Source organism: Triticum aestivum, chromosome 3B, assembly GCF_018294505.1.
Source record: "Triticum aestivum cultivar Chinese Spring chromosome 3B, IWGSC CS RefSeq v2.1, whole genome shotgun sequence".
Classification (NCBI taxonomy): Eukaryota; Viridiplantae; Streptophyta; class Magnoliopsida; order Poales; family Poaceae; genus Triticum; species Triticum aestivum.
In genome coordinates this window covers 96,490,359-96,511,370 of record NC_057801.1, presented here as the reverse complement: position 1 = coordinate 96,511,370, position 21,012 = coordinate 96,490,359, and the positions used below count along the sequence as shown (strand labels likewise).

Genomic DNA, 21,012 nt, shown 5'->3' with positions numbered 1-21,012 from the left:
GCTATCAGTCCTCGTGCAGATCTGTTTGGTCTGAGATGGGCATTTGCTTCTGGCAGATGTTTGGTGAACTTCCTTTAGGTTTTTTTCAGTAGTTGCTTAGATTTTTGCACTAGAGTTGCCTGATTGAGGCTATTTTGAGGTGGCGAAATAGAACTCTCTGAAGAGTTGCCTCGAACAGCTTATGGAGTTGCTTCGATTTTTGCGCTAGAGTTGCCTGATTGAGGCTATTTTGAGGTGGCGAAATAGAACTCTCTGAAGAGTTGCCTCGAACAGCTTACGGAGTTGCTTCGATTTTGTGCATGAGTTGCCTGATTTTGGCTTTATGAGTTGGCAAATTTAGAGCTGTTTGAACTACCAGGCATTGGGGCGTTCACTGAGTTGATGTGACATTGTATACAAGTTGCCCGTTCAGCGTTGATTAAGTTGCCAAAACTTTGCTAGAGCTGTCTGAACTACCTTTACTGGGGCTGTTAACCGAATTGCTTCGACTTTTGTGCATGAGTTGCCTGATTGTGGCTTTATGAGTTGCCGAAACTTTAAAAGGAGTTTGTGTAGTTCGGTTTTCATTGAATAGCTTTGATAAGCGGTCGCCATTTGCAACACATATGCTAAAGTATCAGACTACAACTGACCACTTCACGAAATACTTGCTTTTTGTTTAGCCTTGTGTTTGGCACCACACATGGTGCTACCTGGACCATGTCTCCCCGTTATACTCATGATAAGAATTCATAGCTGTGCTTTGACAAGTGTTTTTGTTTGTTGTTTTCTACATGTATCTGTTATGGACATCTATTTACTGTGTTGTATATTTCCATCACAATTTTTTCAAAACAGCAAAATTGCCAATTGTATAAGAGGATTACAAGTTTTAAGATGCCCAAACTTTTCTTTTAATACATAAGATGTCTTATTAATGATGGTGTAGTTTGCTGAATTTTACAGATTGTTGTGGCAGCGTTCGAAACATCATAGAAGTTGTTCGTTAGCTCGAACCAAAGTTGCCTAATCAGCACCTGCGTAAGTTTGTTTTTGTTGTCTAAACCAAGTTTGTGTTGCTTTAATGGTTCATCAGCGAGCTCTAGGAAATGTATTTTTTCATGTTTTTATAAGCAACCTATAGTGTTACAAGTAGTGAAGTCCTTTTCTTATCAGCAACCTGAAAATACTGTATTATGTGTTTTGCAGTGTCCAAAATGTCCGAGGCAATGAAGGAAAGTGATGGTCAGGGTTTACAAGCAAACCAAGAGGGTGTACGAGGAGCAGAGGTAAGACTTCTGAGCGTGGCACGGTGGAGTGTTTGTCATGTTTGCCATGCTCGAGTTCCGTGACCTTTTTGCAATGCGAAACAGACGATCAAATTTTCCCCCCAATGCAGGCACACTCACTACAGCAACAAAACCCAAATATAATTGGCTACAAGTGTATGCGCACCAAAGGAATAATTTGTCGTGGGAAGCGCCCGTCAGACATAGACAGCAATGCCAGTGCACAAGATGATGACTCAGAAGGCAAGGAGGTCACAGAGGAGGGTGAATCACAGCCAAAACACCGAAAAACATCCGGAAATGAGGTATTCATTCATCACAGTCAAGGCAGTATGGATTTTGTGCGTTCTTTTTAGAAGTTGCGAGATGAATGTGTCATTTTTTACCAATTCTAGGTGTGTTTTTTGGCTGTTAAATCGTGCGTAAGCAAGGCCACTAGCAGTTTTGAGCATGTTGAAGTTGTAAGAAAAAATGATGGTATTATGTATAGGAGAAACATTGCATCATCATGGAAACAATATTGATACTTGCTAATTTCTATCACACAAAGTTTAACTTAGCCCATTTTTACACACTTGTAGGGTCGCAGGAACAGGGCATCACCAGCAAGGTTGTTCAAACTAAACAAAGACTTAGTGCAATTTCAGAAGGACGAGGTAATTCGAATTGAGTTTGGAGGTCTGTTGCAGATTGCAACATGTAGCATGCCAGGAGACTTAAGTCAGTGGTTATGAAGCATTACGACCCCGAAATTTCCCAACTTGTTATCCCAGAGAGGGGCAAGATTCCAGTAGATGCAGCAAGTGTTCACAGGATATGGGGTCTGCCAAACAGGGGGAGGAAGGTTTGCTACGAGAATAGAGCAGATTACACATCCAAAATGTACAAAATCTTGAAGATCAGTACGAAAGGCTCACCAACACTAACAGCTTGGTGCAAAATGATCAAGGATATGGCTGGGGCAGCAGATAACAATTCCTGCGTGCTTGTTTGGCAGTTGCATTCTCCTGTTTCCTTGCTCCTACCACAAGTTTAAACATATCCCCACGGTGTTTTCCTGCTGTGATGCATGTGGATGCAATAACGGAGATGAATGTATGCCAGTTTGTAGTAGATCAATTAAAATTGGCATTCGCGGGAGCAGGTGATAAAAACGCAGTCTGCTGCTGCGTCATGCATTTAGTTGTAAGTCTATCTTGCTCTTTGTCCTTTTTTCCATAGTTTTTCATCTTCCTGCTCTTGTTGTTCATCTACTCATTCTTTCCGTTTTGTGTTTGATTTTGCCTCATGTAGCTGTTATATCTGGACTCATTGGATGTGGGCGAACCGATCGCAAGCACGGTTCCAAGAGTGTCGGTTTGGGATTCTGATCTTATTTCCAAAGTCATTAAGAAGGACAAAAAGGGCCGGGGGGAGTTTGGCAAGTTGCGGGTAAGTTTCCTCTTATGTTTGTGAAGCACATGATCATTCAGTCACTTTAGTTTTCTTTCAATTTTGTAAGGAGGTCATATAGAAGTCTGGTAACTTGCCAAGCAATTATCAGGCAACACACTATCATTAACTAGGCAACCACATTTTTTTCCTAAGCAACTCACCAGATCTGTGTTATCCCCAGGCAAAACATGTGTTGTTATTTTGTTAAACCAATCATAGGCAATACAGACTTATAATTTCAGGCAACCATACATTTAATGCTTGGCAACTCACAAATAGCTTGAATAGAGAAAGTTGCGTACTCACCAGGGTTCTTTCCCTTTTTTCTGGACTTCTATTTTTGTTTGCATTTTTCTCACACTTCAAATTATAGCTCAAGACCGAGTTCGCTCGCTTTGCTGATGAAAGCTTATTTGGCAGTCTTGATCACGTCACAAAGTTCGTGGCAGCAAGGCTCCCCAACTCATATGACTCAAACGTGAGTTGGCTTATACATTCCTCTTTTTGCTTGCCTTTTTTGTACTTGTTCTAATATACGTGACCCCAATGTCTTCTCTCTCTCTCTCTCTTCTGGTGTGCGCAGAAACAAAAGAAGCTTGTCGGGATGGTGCATGAAATATGTTCTGAAATATCACACTCAATGGGCAAGCTTGTACAGGGAATTGGGAAACTTGACGACAATGGCGGCACAACTAGTGCGCCAGCAGCTGACAATGTTGCTCGTCCAAGCAGTTCATGTTCAAGGGAAAGGCGCGACGCCGGTGGAAATGACCCCCACACACTTCCCAGTGATGAAGAATCTTACCAGTCAGGGAGTGACACAGACGATGGCCAAGAAGACGAGAGTGAAGAATCAGACGGTGCTGAAGGTGACTCCGACAGCGATGATGATGATGGTGATGGGAACATGCATGGAGATACCAACAGTGGCGGCGACAATGCCCAGGACCAGGAGGATGAGGAAGAAGAAACACGACGGGAGGAAGCAGAGGTAGGTGTTGGAGACATTGAGACGGAAGATGAGAAGGAGGATGAAGATGGGGAAGAAGAAGAAGATGAGGAGGATGACGTGAACAAACATGAGGAGGACAAGGAGGGCGACGATGGCAGCGATGGTGGTGGCGGGAATGGGGGGTCTGGTGACCAGACTACTGGCAGAGGTCATAGTGGTGGCACTAATGAAGATCGGGCCAAGGATGGGAGTCATGAGCCAGCTGAAAACGACTCCGGAAGCAAAGAGGGTGCATCTATGCAGTATTGGATTAAGAGGAAACAAAACAGTCAAGAGATTGAAAGCCCAGAACCATTTTCGTTGTTGGATCTTGTGAAGCTAGATGTCAGAAAGGAGGGCACCCCTCCCGACTTCCCGATGCTGGAAGTCGCCTATGTGTCAGATGGTTTATCTGTTTGTTGGGAAATGAATCGGATTTTTAAAGAGCTGATTGACAGTCTGGAATTTAAGAAAACATTTGAATTCAGACTAGAAGATATCTGCCCCCGGAAGACACGAATCGAACTGATGCAACAAGTTTGTGATTTAAGTCACATGGCCACAGCAGCCGGACCTATGCATCAAGTCGCTGTAGCAGCAGCAAAAGGCCGTCCACCAAAGCCACCGAAGAAACAAAGGAAGGTGACCTTCATATATCAACCAACCATTGTAACATGTGATGTTTTGGATCAGCTGGGAGCTGAGTACATGAGCAGGAATGAAGCAAGAGGTCAAAGCATCCAAATGCCAGGAACCAGGTAGGTGGGTATAACTCAGAAGGCAACTACAGTAGAGAATCAGGCACCCACCTTTGAAATACAAGCAACCATGACCAGCAGCAAGACAACCCCTGGGTTTGATCATTCAAGCAAACCAAGCATGCCAAGGGAGGACCCAGTTGCCCATTCAAGAAACTCAGCACCAGATGCAAGGAAATTGTCCGTTGATGCAAAGGAATCATATGTAAAGCAGTTGCAGGCAAGTACCAGTGCAGACTGGGCAACGCAGAACAAGAGTAGTGCAACTCATTGCCATATACAGGCAAGTCTGCCAGGGAAGTCAGCTGGCCCACTTGTTACAGCAAACGGGGTTCAAAACAAACCTTATGATGGAGGAAAGGAACACTTAAGGAAATTTCACACACATACAGTGGAGCAAACTGCAAATGAAACACTCCTTCTAGTTTTGGCAAGTAAGGGCAATAATGAGGCCAGTGAGGGGCACATTCAACCAAAGGCTACATTGAAACAACTTGCATCTGCCCAAATTACTATTTTGAAGAAGTCACCAAGCACTAAGCATCACCCAGCAATGGTACGAAAGAGGGAAACACTTGGGGATATCAATGGTTGTGGCCAACAAAAACAAGATGCCATCGAGAAGAACGAAAAGAGTATTACAAGAACAACAGCAAACAAGGAAAACCAGCCACCAGAAATGCCTAGGGTAGAATTGAGTGAAGCAGCAAAAATCGATGATATCCTTGCAAAGTGCATTGTTACAAGCAGCAAGTTGGATCAAGGTCGGCTGGGCAATACCATAGCCATGGGGGATGAATATTGCCCTACACCTCCTTTCAATATAGGGCTTGATGAAATTTTTGGACCAAGCATGGTTGAAGATTTGGCAAGGCCTGCAGGGATGTTTGATGACTGTCGCCAACAAAATGGTTATGAGTTGTAGTCTATTGATATTTCGGGAACAAGCATCGATGAAGGCGTGTTGGGAGTTGAACTGTCAAAGCAAATCATCGGGGCAAGCAGTGGCAATCTTGACATGTGTCCTGAAGCAAAGGGGAAAACACCCACGGTCATCGAAATCCCTGATGAAGGTGTGTTGGAAGTTCAACTGTCACAACAAATCAACAGTGCAAGCAGAAGCATTGTTCACATGTACCTGGAAGCAAAGGAAAAAACATCCATGGTCATCGAAATCCCTGATGATGATTTGCTTTGGGACTTAGAAGAAATTGACTTAGCGTGTGAAGAAGCAGAGAAAAGGGCTCAAGGCAGAAGGACACAGTATAGCACGGAGAACTTATCACCTACCAACTTCCAAACGCCAGAGAAAACATGTGGGAAGGATGGAGAAGTTGGTTCCAGTAGCAGCTCAGGAGAAATCACGAACAAATTTGAGAGACGCATCATCAAGCCACCAGCATGCAAGAGGTCACCTTTTGTGGATTACAATGAGAATAGGCTTTCTAACTGCACCCCAGCAGTAAACAGGCTGTATGCTGCAGTCCTTCTACATGCAAGACTGAGTGAGGAGGAGTCTGGACCTGAAGACATGAGGTATCACTGCCTGTCTTACACTCACTATCCCTTTTTATTTTACAGGAAGGCAAGCAAAACAAATATATGTTGCAGGCAAACACCAACCAAATCCCTAAGCAAGTGATGTGTAAACTGCATGCAAGCGATGTGATGACTGCAGGCAACTTTTATGCACACCATATATGAATGAAACAAAGGCAGCTAAAAGGGATAGTGAAATCACAATTCTAATGTAGTTCTTGTTCTTTACTTACACCTAATTACCCATACTCTATATGACTTATATGAGTTGCTTTTTTTCATGCAGCCCTACTATTGTTGATTACGGCGGTTACCATGTTTCACTCAGAGAACTCGTTGGCTCAATGAAAAAGACCGGTCATGTCAAGTCGCACGTGTTCGAACTAATTATCGACGCTATAATGCGGGACTTGCCTGCAAATTCCAAGAAGATAATCATGCCCGTCAGATTTTCGGTACATAACCTTTTTCTCTTCTTTACTTTTTGCTCTTAAGCAGTTTGAGCAGCATTCTTCCATTTAAACCAACTTTTTTTCATTATAAATTGCTATAACCCTTTCTTTTTTTGCATTTTGTAAGAATTTCTAGAAGGCAACAAAAATTGATACAACCCTTTTCTTTTGTAAGAATTGCTATATCCCCTTTCTTATTATCTTTACATACACCAGCCAATTTTCTTAGGATATCCAAAAACCCCTCAAATTGAAAAACACGACTCCCTCCCATTTTTTGCTAGACTTTTACTAACAAGTTGCCCACAACACCAACAAGCTCAACAAAAACTGAACGGTAGCTCCATTTTGCTAGAACCTTAACAAAAAAGTTGCCCTCTTATGATGTGCATTTGCATTTTTGTTTTATTCTTATTCTTCATAATTATGGCAGATAAGGCTGCAGCAAATGATTTGGAACACTCAAGAGATAAATGCCAGATTCAACAAATCAAATCACTTGGATCGGAAGGATATGGTCAGTACCAAGTACAATGTTGTTGTCTTGTTTACATTTGGCATATATATAGCAAAATGTTTCCTGAATTGCTCTTTTTTCTTTGATTACACACTCGTCATGCAGATCATGTTCCCTATTCTAGAGAACTTAGACAGAGCAAATCTTGTATCAGCGAACCACTACTGGCTTTTCAATGTCAATATTAGGGACCGCAGGTTCGAGGTGTTCGATTCATGGAGGAGCCTGGCACAGAGCAAAACTCTTGATGACAACGCTAGATTGATTGCTGCAATAGTGCGTTCATTGTGGGACCAGCACTACCATGAATCATGCGTAAGCTTGGATGATTTTCGCTTGAAGGAAATTGATGTTCCAAAACAAGATAATGAGTGAGTTCCTTTCATTGATTGTCCATCACAGAAACATGTCTTCTTCGTGCTTCTATATATGCTTTTTCATAAAATGTCCAGAAGTTCACACCCATGTTTTTTTTATGTTTTTGCAAGTTATGATTGCGGCATTTTCACTTCGACAATAGCGAGTGTGTGGGAAGCAAGGAACTTGCCAAACTTCGGTCCGAAAGACATCCCCAACATCAGGAAGAACATCACGAGTTCTTTAATTAACACAGTTGCCAACAAAGCACCATGGCAGGCTATTTTGAAGCTTTGACTTGGTACAGGTTTGTCACACAGCACCATATATTTCTTTAGTATTAATAAGATAGCTTGTAGTACCTTTTTAAAAAAAATTACACTGTCAAGTTATTGTCCAACTTATTGTCTTGAAAAAAGAAGGAATCAAAGACCCAAACACCAAGACAGGAATTAGTACAAAGGTCACAAAAATTAAATATTACATCTCATACGGCACAAGAGTTGCCTGACATCCAAGCTTAAATTGTCTAACACCCATATATGAGTTGCCTAACATGGGGTGGGGGTTATGATCTATGGTAATCGCAGAAGAAGACATGAATTCTAGTTCTTGATTTAGGAAGAGTTTGCCCCAAACTCCAAGACAGGAATCTAGTTGTTGTCATCTGTTTTTCCTTCTTCAAACCAAACGACCAGGGCAATTTGCTGCATTGTGTTCAGATGAATCGCAGAAGGAGCATTTGTTCTTCCTCTTCGGATGCAACTCCAGTGCTGACTGCAACCGTTTACTTTTCGCACGGCCTTTAGTTGTTGATTTAGGTGGATCCTTAGGACCCCTGCAATTGGCGTAGACCACCCTGAGCCTGGTGTTGCTGTAGCAGCTGAATTGGCTGCCATAGGACCAGTGGTAGTTGGTGGTATGTGACCAGGGTGTGCCGTACTACGACTCTGAGGTGGTGCAGGACCAGCCATGGGCAGAGCAGTCACTTTTTGTTTTTTTTTCTTGGTCTTGTTGAAATGATTAAGCTCTGTATGTGCCGCCCTCATGTGCTTCCTCAAAATTGCCGCACCAGCATCTGACCCAGAAGCAACTCGAGCTAGACTAGCAAAATCCATTGACAAGTTTGCTTGACGAACTAGCTTCTTCGATTGCGGTGGCATCTCATCCGGCACTGCCTCAATAGAAGGTGCAGCACCTGGTATTGCTTGCTTTGTCCACCTTCTTAGTATGTATTGGGCAGGAATTGCATCGACACCAATGTGTGTAAAAAATTTCAAAATATGGCAACACAACATTCCATCTTTGGTCATCTTGCAACAGTCACATTTGTAGTCACCAGATTCGACTTCTGTTGTCACATAATAGCTTATAGAACCATAATTACCAACCCATCCTTCTCTGTTTGGGTAAAGCTCAAACAAACTAGCACCATGCGGACGAACATTGTATTTCCCAATTAGTGCAAACTCGGTTCGGAACTTGAGGTAAATGTCCCTAGTGTAGGCTTGATAGGCTTGTTTCTCGATTGGGAAATCAGACCACAACTCAACCTCCAAGTGGTCTGTCCTATAGTCATTTCCGCCCTCACGGACAAGCACATGTGTCTGTATTTTCTCATACTGCTTAACAAAGTTCAACACAGAGTTGTGCGGGTTCACATAACGCTTAAGAACTACATTAAAACCTTCGCTTCTCTAGGTAGACTGCAAGAAGGGGAAAACCGGTGTTTGAAGTAACAAGGCACCCATGTTGCCCGGTACTCATACAGCTTATCAAAGTGGGTTCCAGCAATAAAAGGCCACTTATCCTTGAAGCTTGTCCATTTTGTCTCAAATTCTCCTGGAGTGAAGCTAAAGTCAACTATATCATTGAAATCTTTTGACAATCCTGGGTTCCTTCCAACTAAGCCACCAAGTTTTTCCTGAGCTTTCTTCATTATGTGCCACCGACATCGACGATGCACAGAAGTAGGGAAAATGTTTTCAATGGATTGTGCCATCGCCCAATCTTGGTCAGTGATTATGTTGTCTGGTGCTAGACCATCCATTGCTTCAAGAAATGTACCAAATAACCAATCAAAACTTGTCTCTAACTCCTGCCTAACAAAGCCACACCCCAACATGAATGTCTGCCCATGACGATTTATCCCAATGAATGGAGCAAACGGCATGTTATACATGTTAGTCATGTATGTCGTGTCAAAGCATATGCAATCATGATAGGCTTCTTTGTAGGCTTTTCGTGCTGGTCCATCAACCCAGAATATATTCTCAACTTTGTCTTCTGCATCATACTTGACCTTGTAGAAGAATTTTGGATCTGTCTTCTGTATATCTTTGAAATAGGCAACTGTCTCAATCATATCGCCTTCTTTAGTTGCATCCCTGTTCAAGCTTGACTTCAGGTTCGTGATGTGCTTGTCGGTATAAGGAACAATCAACTCTGTGCCATAGTAATCCGACATGATGTGCATCATTCGGCCTGCTCAAAAAAGAAAAACAAGGTTGGGCGATTTAAAACCTTCCCAATAGGAAAATTATATGCAAATAAAAACCCTATGGGCACAAGACTCGCTAAAATGGAGACCACTAGTCTTTTTTCAGGCATCTTTAGTTCAATTTTGTTTTTTTAACAGCCAACATGGCATGATATAAAACACTGGATTTTTTTAGTTGCTTGCATTTGTGACAACAATTACCTACTCATGCTCATACTCATGCTCAAAACAGAAAAACAGAAACATCAGTAAGAAATATATCTACTTTTTCAACCAAATCTAGTTGCTTGCATTTTCTTACAACAGTTCACTAGAAATCTTGAAAAAGACAGAGCATCAAGAACCAGCCAATAATTTGTCTACCATCCACAAATAGTCTGACTTAATAATCAGAAACTTGTGTAACCAGTTTTCGTTGCACTAATATTCCATATTGTTATCGCCTACCATATGCAAAGCAGTAAAACACTGAATCCAAGCAACTTTTTTCTAGTGGCACCCACTCACCTGTAGTTAAGTTGCAATTATGAAGGTTTTTTAGGAACAGCTTCTCTTCTGGTGGTATGCCCTGGTGCGATTGCAAATATTTAGTCAATGAAGGTTTCTCAATCAATGGATGGTTATGCTCAGCAATAAAATAAGTGACCTCCCAACGGCCATCAATCAATTTGACTATCATCTTTGCTTTGCACCCAGTCTGTATTATCTTTTCTCTTTTCCGTTTCTTCCTCTTCTTCTTTTTGTCAGCATCATCATCAGCAAACACAATTACATTGTCTTCTCCATCATCAACATTCCCACCATCAGCATCATCATTGTCTTCCAGCATTTCAACGCTAGGTGCGGTCACAGTACCGTGGTCATCGTTTTTCGGTTTGCGAAACTTGTTGCAAACAAACTGATACTTGTCTATTTCGCCAGTAACAGTAGACCGTCTGGAAGTGTTCATCTTGATTGAAAAACCCACATGCTGAGCATAAGCATTATAGTGTTCTCTTGCACCTTGCAAAGTGTCAAACCTTGTACCTAATGAAGGTTCCTTTGGCTAGGACCACACTTCATTATCGTTGTCAGCGTCTCCCCCTGCACCCTCATGCCCAGCAGTCCCACCTGTTGCACCCAAAGTATCTGTGTCATCAAGTGTGTGCTCTTCTGTGTGCATTGCTTGCATGGCAGGGTCAGCAACATTCTGCGTGGTTGGAGGGTTTGGAGAGTCAGACATGAACTCATGGACATTGTTCAGTGGGGGTGCCTTTTGCGTAGAAGGTTGTGTGCAGTACATGGGCTCAATGTTGTCCACTCCAACATTGGCTGGCAAGTCCCAACTAAGGTCATCCGGCAATTCGTTAAGGTCAATCATCTCCTGCATAATTGGCAAATAACAAACACACAATTTAGAAGATGGAATCAACTACTGACGAAATAAGTAGGAATAATACATCAACTTCAGGCAACAAAATCAAGTGCCTAGGCACCAACTGAGTGCATTGGAATGTCTAGGCAGCAATGTCTTATTTCATATTTTTTGCATGCACCAATCAATAGAACAGAATCAGAGATGACAAATAAACGTTTTTCTTTTTTTCAGGTGGAGAAATCAGGGTCAGGGGGGAAAGAGGTGCAGATGAATATTGAGTGGGAGTATTATCAGAAGAATATAAGATGACAATCCCAGCGAATCTGTAGTTTGCAAATGTATTGGAAAGTGTTGATATATTTCTAGTAGTATAACTACTTAATGACTTGTTTTGTGTTTTTCTTTTCCTCAAAATATGACCAGTTCTGCTTTTTTAATTGGGGTTCTTCACCCCATGTGTTTCAATGTCATGAGCAACCGTCCCACGGTTTTTGTCTCGTTTTTTTCCACTTCTTACACACTTGCAGGCTAATAGAGGGGTCGTGAGCTGGAGCAGCAGAAGGTGGCACCAACCACAAGCTCAAGGTACTGTTATCACAATCTTTGAACATAGCATTTTTCCATCATAGTTGGGCAACACAAGTACAAGCACAAGGGCACAAACAACTAACACTTTGCTCACCATGCACATTACTTTTCTCTAAGCACATGCATACTTGCCATGAGTAATGTGGCAACAGGTGGCATGCCTGGACAGTCCCGATCTTGCTCATACTGACACATTTTTCTTTAGTTGCTTGCATTGTTGGCAACAGTTGCCTGCTCACCTGACAAACAATTGCTTTTAAACAAAGATGCTAGCAAGAACATGAACCTAGTTGCTTGCATTTTTAACAACATTTGCCCACCAACCTGACATGCTGCCCCCATGTTATTTTTTTGCTTGAAACAGAAACGATAGTCCGAATATATTTTTCCTAGTTGCTTACATTTTAAACAACGATTGCCTACCATTGATGCATACTCTTGCTCAAAAAATCCTAAGAAATACATCTATGATGTCTACTTTGCCTTCAAGAATTAGACAACTATCCTGGTTTTTGTACTTTCTGCGTTTGTTGCATACAATGTGCGCCAGATTTGTGTTTGCCCTAATTATGTTGAACTTGTTTGCTCGTGCTTTGCAATACATTTTCCTACTCATCATAGATCTCGTTGCTTACTTTTTTATCATCTTTCTCCTTCTGTACAGAAGAACAACAGAGCACAGAGAAGAATCATCTTGGACATATGGTAGGGGTAGGGGAGTGGCAGGGGGTTGGGGGTGGAGGTTGTGGGAGATCCACCATGAAGAAATAACAGGGAGAAGGGTAAAACGCACCTCTTTTTCAGTTGATCTTTTTCAAAGCTCTAGTGTTTCAGATCCATGGCGATGTGTAGGCAGGAGGTTTCCTTGGGGTAGAAGAAGGGGAGATTTGGGGGAGAAGGTGGAGAGAATGGTTCCTTGGGGGAGAAGGATGGGGCAGAGAGGGAGGGGAACCACGTGATTGCGATGGGAGGGGCGGGTTGGAGGAGAGATGGTGGCCACCAGTCTCGTCCTCCCATCGTGGGTGGGATCGCGCGTGGGGGGGGACCAGGCGTTTCCTTTTTTGCTGGGGTGGACCAGAACCTTCCAAATCTGGCAGGTTGCCACGGATCCTTACCCAGCAATCAGTTGCTGCCAGATTTGGAAGGTTCTGGTCCACCCCAGCAAAAAAGGAAACGCCTGGTCCCCCCCCCCCCCACGCGCGATCCCACCCGCGATGGGAGGACGAGACTGGTGGCCACCATCTCTCCTCCAACCCGCCCCTCCCATCGCAATCACGTGGTTCCCCTCCCTCTCTGCCCCATCCTTCTCCCCCAAGGAACCATTCTCTCCACCTTCTCCCCCAAATCTCCCCTTCTTCTACCCCAAGGAAACCTCCTGCCTACACATCGCCATGGATCTGAAACACTAGAGCTTTGAAAAAGATCAACTGAAAAACAGTGAGGCAACGGACGGGGCGCGTGGGTAGTGGTGGGCCTCCAGCACTACCACTAGAGCTTTCGAAACAGTGAGGCAACGGACGGGGCGCGTGGGTAGTGGTGGGCCTCCAGGTGAATACGTGTCAGCGGGGGGAGGACGAACCGATCGTCCCGACCAGGAATACCTGGGTTCGATCGCGCCGATCGGACGGTGCTAAAAGGTGAGTGCTGAAACGTGACAACCAGCACTCAGTTGCTTTTTAGTATTTAGGAAAAAAAACAATCATCAATAGTGGCCCCTGGGCGCGCAGGTGTCCGGCTTGAAGGAGAGCGGGCCGGCAGCGTACACGACGTTCTCGTACCCCTCACCGGACCACCGCTTGCCCTCGTGGCGGAGCGGCGCGCCCTCGATGCCGTAGTTGACGTTGGTGAGGTCGTCGCACTTGCGGTCCGGCGACGCGAGCAGACGCACAAAGCAGGCCTTGGCGGGGTCCCCCTTGTAGTAGTCGGCCTTCTCGGCGACGTCGAACTCGGCGAGGAAGTAGCCCTTGCCGTCGGCAACGGGTGTCCGCGACGCCATGACCCGGTTCTTGGCGTCGCGGCAGGTGACCGTCACCTTCGCCCCCGGCAGCGGCGTCGCGCCGTCCAGGCACCAGGAGTTCCGGTGCGTGCAGCTCTGGCAGTACACCATGCCCTCCACCTTCAGCATCACCTTGTCGCACTTGGCAGCAGTGGCGGGCGTCGGCGAGGGGGTCTGGCTGTAGCCGTGGGCGCTGGCGCCGGTGGCGGCGAGGAGGGCCACGAGGACGGCGAGGGGGAGGTAGGCCGCCATTGCTGGAAGGGAAGACTGACACTCCGTACGTGCGTGCGTGCTAGATCGATGGAGATGATCGCAGCTGCCTTTGGTTGTGTGGAAATGGCGGGACGCGCCGAGTTCATATATAGACGCGGCAAGGTGACCAGGTGAGGGGTCAGGGAGAGTACTAAAATGTTCTAGACGTGCGGCCATGTAGGTGGCCGGCCGGCCGGCAATGGCCTACGTGGGAGCCAGTTTGTCTCTCAGATTGTCGGTCTTGGAACATTGAAGATTACGTTGGTACAAAATCATTGCACACGATCGGGTTATGATTGGTGTGTGTGGCGTTCGATCGGCAGCAAAGATTTCAGAATGCGTGCGTGATGATCACTTTGTTTTCAATGGAGATTTGGATATATTATTAAATGGATATATGAATGTATGATTAAGGACCTGAGTACAAAGCATGTAGGCAGATCGAACACCATGGAGGCATCGTATCAAGGAACAAACAACAACTCTTGGTACGGTAGCCAGGAGGCATGGATGCACCCGGCCGAAACTCATAGAAGTAAATTTATTTTTGTGGATAACTCACACAAGTAATTAAAATACTTTTTGCCGTAAATATAAATTAGATGAACTGTCACAAAATAGTCCTTCGATCTAAAAAAACATCACAAAATAGTACTCCCTCTTTTCCATAATGGAGTTCGCATAGATTTTTTGAAAAGTCAAACTTTGCAACCTTTGACCAAGTTTATATAGAAAACTATTTATTTCTACAATACCAATATGAAACTACTCCCTCTGTTCGGAATTACTTGTCGCAGAAATGGATATATCTAGACGTATTTTAGTTTTAGACACATCTATTTTCGAGACTAGTAATTCCGAACGAAGGGAGTACTTATTATAATGAATCTAATAATATATGCTTGGCATTCTAGCTGTAAATGTTTTTCTTCAAAAACTTGGTCAAAGGTTGTAGGGTTTGACTTTTCGAAAAATCTATATGCACTATATTATGGAACGGAGGGAGTACTATCTTTTTAGAACTCGTATCCCAGTTTAGGTGGCAGTATGTAATATGTTGCCTACTGTTTGTTTGATTTCATGCTTAGTGGGGTACGTAGCATGCTTCTAATTGGTTAGGCTTTAATCTTTCGTGATGTAATAAAGTGATTCTAGTAAGTATATGTTGTATGCACACATGGCAGAGGCAGAGACAAGGGTAATGCAATCTTCCATTTTCTAAGAAGACAGTGTGTTTAGAGGAACCCTAGCCACCAAAAAGCAATCTGATTTCCATCACCCGTGTTTATGCCGGTTTCTCTCACCTTTTGCAGCACGTCTGGCACCTAGAGGAGACAAAACCACTGATCAAGTTGGAGTGCAACTTTTATTTCTATTTTAGTATCAGGATCGTGGCGGAGATGTTTTGACCATGAAAGCAGGTTGCATGGAACAAAGGTCTCGAGAGTCGTGGTAACAATTGCCACCAAGGAGCATGTGGTGATTTGGTCCTACAGATTGACCCCGACCCGACCAACGGTCTATATTAGCGGATGGCGGCAACAATTGTGTCGAGTATGCATTGTACTCCTCTTCCATTTCTTTAGCGCTAATGTCTTCTCCCTGAGAGCTTGATGGTGAAGCATGCTTCAACAACTCTCCTTCCAAGGGATGTGTCCTTGGTCACAATCGTCCGATGATGTTAGATTTTTGACCTATTGAGTGGGCGATTGTTGGTTTTTTCAAAACCTTTGAGCTAATTTAGTTTTTGCATGTTTGGTCTTCTATTGTTTATTCGCTAACAGTATGGTGGGATGCAAAAAATCACAATATGAAAACTAGAGCCACTAACTTCAAAGAACCTTAATTTAACTTTTAGTCATGGATCTTCATCCTTGGTAATTGTATTTGTCTTTTTAATCTAGACTCCTCCTAAATAAACCCACAACTTTTATAGGTTCCTCTTGCATGCGAAGATCCATCGTGAAGTTGCATCAATCCTATTCACTAATGCATGTCATGTAAAAAAATGCCTTTTGACTCCATTAAAAAAACGTAGAATGTGTCTTTTTTAAAATAATGTTTCAAATTAGTTGTAATTTTCTTAATTTTTCCATAAAAACGAAATGTTACGACTGACCCATGGTTGTTGAATTATGTTGGGTTTATTTATGATTTGTTGTAGAAAATGAATCATAAAAGTGACGGCTTTGTTTTAATAGTGTTCCGAGGGTATTTGCTTAGTTTAATCCAGGGGTTTCCCTGTTTTCGCCCATTTCACTAACATATATTTATCGGAAATAAAGAAACCTTGCATTCTTCCTTGATTTTAAGGGTCGAACACTTTCGAAAGGATATAAAGCCATATTTGGATCATTGAGGAGGAAATGGATCTTTATCATTGCCCGGCGGGAGGAGTTTGGCTATTCAAGGGTTACTTGTCTACCAAACATTTAATACAGACGATATCATTCCATTATCATTGCACAAGGCACATTCATTATTCACCATGAACCGAACCTCTTCGTGTCTAACTTCTACATTGCATGAAGCGGTCTGTTTATCCAGTTTCATGTTATTGACTTGAAGCTCTTAATCAAGTTCCATTATTTTACACCACAATTAGTCTTCCATCATCACTATCATAATCCTTGCATGTACCAAACTAGACAATTCACTTGAGGCTAGCGACACCTCGAGTGCGACCGAAACACTCACAATGACGCTCACATGTGCTCTTCGTTGAGAACGAGACACAAACTGGGATAATACTTTCATGAAAGTGTGCTTCAACCAGTCCTTTCCACCTGTAGGATGATATCAATTAGTATTTCAAACAGATTTATCAAACAATAGGTAAAATATTTAAAATAGATTGGGCGGTTATATCCACCATAATGCTAAATGTGGACTAAGAGAAAAATCATGAAAAAGAGTAGCTTCACATGTCAAAATAAAATGGACTGGCCAAAAGCTGCGCCAACGAACTAAGTAGTGGGCTTCATGCAATCCCTTGTCAGAAGTCATACTTAGTCCGGATGTAGTTAGGGCAATCAAGTCAAAGACATTATTTATAAAAATATTTGACCCATGTCTTGCGAGATTCCTTCTTTGTAATTGCGACTACTTTGCTAACCCATGGCATTTTCTATTCGGCGCGTAACACCGGGGAGAGTAAATTGCTTAAAGCCACCACATTTGTGGCACGGATACTGCAAAACCACCACTATTGCCGAAAATTTCAAAAAAAATGCCACTTCCTCGGCAAGTGAGTAACAAAAAGCACTAAACATGTTGTGAGCCGCGACTAACTGAGAATCTGACATATCGGGCCCACCTGTCGGAGCCACGTGGCAAAGGGGAAACAGAATGGCGGAAACGGCCGTTAGGACCTCGCTAGTTAAGCTCTGGGCTCGCGCGCGTTAGGGCATTCCTCCCCAACCGCTCTCTTCTATGCTCTGCTCATTCCATTCTCGCGCCGCCGCCGCTGCTGCCGTTGCGAGCAGCTTCGCACCACTGACGGGAGGGGAGACATGGTTTCTTGGTCTGAGCCTTCCGACTGTTCCGACTCTTTCTCTGACGATGTGAGCCGGGTAAGTTTCTGCTCATGTGCATCGCATCTAGGGTTAGGGTTAGGGAGAAAGGGGAATTTCTTCCTGATAGCATGTGAATTCATTTTCCCTCTAGTTAGGTACCTGCCAAAATGGAGTCCACTGACTGGAGCGGCATTGCTTTGAATCATCCCGCACGTTGTGAGCATCGTGCCCCGTGTGAGAAGTTTGTTGCCTTTGAATGGACTGATAGCGGCAGGAGGTTCCTGGGGTGTGCAAAAAAGTTGATTTTCTTACCAGTTCAATTAGTTCTTAAAGTGTTGAAGTGATTTTGTGAAAATGTGAATTCATTACTGATAGAATTGGTCTGTAATATGTGAATCCACCGAACTGCTCAGTTGACTGATACAATAAGTCTGAAATTAGGCAGTTTAAAGTATGAGTAGGCAGTGGAATAGTTCTATACAATAAGTTCAAAATAAGTTCAAAATGCATGAGTAGGCAGTGGAATAGTTCTATACAATAAGCCATAAATCTTGATACAACATAAGTTCAAAATGCATGAGTAGGCAGTGGAATAGTTCTATACAATAAGTCTGAAATTAAGCAGTTTCCAATTTCTTATATGTTGTGGCCATTGTTTTTTGAAATCATTTTAGCTCTATATTTTCTTTCCAGTAGTAGGCAGTTTAGGTACTGCTTTTAATGGATTGAACATTGTTCCTGTTATTTTTCTTCTAAAAGCAGTACTTCTAAAATGCAGTAGTAGAAAACATGACTAATTAATGGATTGTTTTTTTATTTTTATCAGTAATGTTTTTAGAAATTGGTTTAATTATATTTCCTTTCTTCACACATTCATAGGATGTACCAAAGTGCAACTTTGTGGACTGGATTGACCCTGAGTGGCCAGTCCAATTGAAGCAAGCTTTAAATACCATCTGGACTATGTATGAGGAGGAGACGACCAATAGGTTGAGGCAAAATGTACTTAATGCTGAAGAAGTAGTGAAGGTAATGGAAGAGAAGAGGAAGATGGAAATGACCTCGGGTTTTTTAAAGTTGACTTTGCCAAAATGGTGGCTGACAAGGAGGATGCAATTACCCAGTTAGGCAATGCAAGGTTGGTTATTAGTGACCTGAAGGAAGAGATTGAGAAAAAGAACTTGGCTGACAAGTCAGACACTAACATTCATCAAGTGCCGAGGGCCAAAGCAGAGAAAGAGAGAGATCAAGAGAAGGAAGAGAAGGTGAAGCTTGTGCAGGAGATGGACAAGATCAAGCAGGAGAGGTCCATGTTGTTGGAGGAGAAGGAGAAGTGGAAGCAAGAGAAAAGGTACCTGGAGTACACTATAGGTGATCTGTTCAAATAGAAGGAGGCCACTAAGGGGAAGATCAGGAAGATCAAAGAGATAGTTGATGAATGATTGAATGTTATTGTAGTTGTATCTGCTAGAGTACTCTATCTGCTATCTGTGTCACTAAAAGTGCAAGACATTTGTACTGAATTTAAGCTGGATTAATTTGTGTTGCTGGACAATGCTATTAATTTGTGTTGCTGGATTAATTTGTGTTGCTGGATAATGCTATTTTTGCCACATTTTTGTTGAACCTGTTGATGTAGGTGTACTCCAGGGAGTAGGTGGTAGGTGGTTTTGGTTGTTTCTGTTTAGGGAGTAAGTGGTTTTGGTTGTTTCTGTTTAGGGAGTAGGTGGTTTTGGTTGTTTCTGTTTAGGGAGTAGGTGGTTTAGGTTGTCATCGATGGTTCGATGACCCCTATTCTATGGTAAGGTAGTTTAGGTTGTTGTCGAGGCTCGATGACCCCTATTCTAGGGTAAGGTAGTTTAGGTTGTCGTCGAGGCTCGATGACCCCTATTCTAGGGTAAGGTAGTTTAGGTTGTCGTCGAGGCTTCGATGACCCCTATTCTATGGTAAGGTAGTTTAGGTTGTCGTCGAGGCTTCGATGACCCCTATTCTATGGTAAGGTAGTTTAGGTTGTCGTCGAGGCTCGATGACCCCTATTCTAGGGTAAGGTAGTTTAGGTTGTCGTCGAGGCTTCGATGACCCCTATTCTATGGTAAGGTAGTTTAGGTTGTCGTCGAGGCTTCGATGACCCCTATTCTATGGTAAGGTGGTAGTTTAGGTTGTCGTCGAGGCTTCGATGACCCCTATTCTATGGTAAGGTAGTTTAGGTGGTCATCAAGGCTCGATGACCCCTATTCTAGGGTAAGGTAGTTAAGGTTGTCGTCGTGGCTCGATGACCCCTATTCTATGGTAAGGTAGTTTAGGTTGTCATCGAGGCATCGATGACCCTTATTCTATGGCAAGGTGGTAGTTTAGGTTGTCGTCGAGGCTTCGATCACCCAAAACATTTTGGCTTGACCAAAAACCCACAATAATTCTGCTTCAATAACAACATTTAGGATTGACCCACAATAATTCTGGTACAATAACAACATTTAGGCTGCACTCAAAACCCACAATAATTCTACTACAATAACATCTAGATCCTAGATTGCATATTTTAACGGTTTCAATGTAATCAATCAACCTATGCTGCTTCTTATGATCTCCTAGGACAATTTCCTTTGCTGCCTTTTTAGCTCTCCATGCCATCATCTTTGGAACTTCAATTCCAAATTTCCTCTTTGCCTTGTCTACCAATGCTGGCACAGTTGTGTTTGGGTCTGATCTAATTGTCTCTAAGATAGTGCTTCCTAGCCACTTTGAGCTCACTTTACTATGTTTGTCACTAGTTGGGCAAGTATGTTCTGCTCTAAACTTCTTTACACAGAATGTTTGCTCATTCTTGACCTGAGAAGCAACAATATAAAAAGGACATCCTTTGTCCTTGTGGTCACACCAAGCAATGACCTTGTCTTTGCAGTTCCTGTGATATCTGAAAGACCTCAGCTGCTTGATGTGAAAGTTTAGTAGAGCACTCCTAAATTGGTACACATTTTTGAAACATAGCTTCAAACAAAATTGCTGCTCTGGATTCAGTCTGCTTTCATCATACCATTTTCTTGGCTTTGCCTTCTCTGCTCTTGTTTTCCTTCCTGAGGGAATAATAAAAGACATAGGCTCATTGCCATCATCATCCTCTGAGTCCAAAAAACCAAGATTTTCATCCTCATCACCTGAGGGAAACCAATCAGGCTCAATTGGATCATTGGCTAATGAGTGTGTTCTTGTTGTTGGCCCCACTCTCTTTCCAATCTTAAGCACAGGCTGCTGCAGTACTCCATCTTCAGTGAAATGTTCCTCTTCAGCTACATTTGGAGCTTGTTCACTGTGCTCTTCCTCTTCCTGCTCCTCAGGAACATCATAAATGTCCTCTGGTTCTGTGTCACCCTCAAAGTGCAGTGCTGCCTTCTTCATATCTGCTACAGTTGACTGCAGGTCAGCACTATCTTCATTAGAGCTATTTTCCTCCTCACTTTCTGAATCAAGATCCATGTCTGCATAATTGG

General features: G+C 43.1%; 1 long non-coding RNA gene across 1 annotated transcript; it reads left to right on the top strand.

The window, feature by feature from the left end:
- The first annotated feature begins 887 nt into the window (after positions 1 to 887).
- On the top strand, positions 888 to 1,417 carry LOC123064945 (uncharacterized). The gene is made up of 3 exons (XR_006430852.1): positions 888 to 1,020; positions 1,189 to 1,268; positions 1,379 to 1,417. It is a non-coding gene; the product is annotated as an uncharacterized lncRNA (long non-coding RNA).
- Positions 1,418 to 21,012: the final 19,595 nt, after the last annotated feature.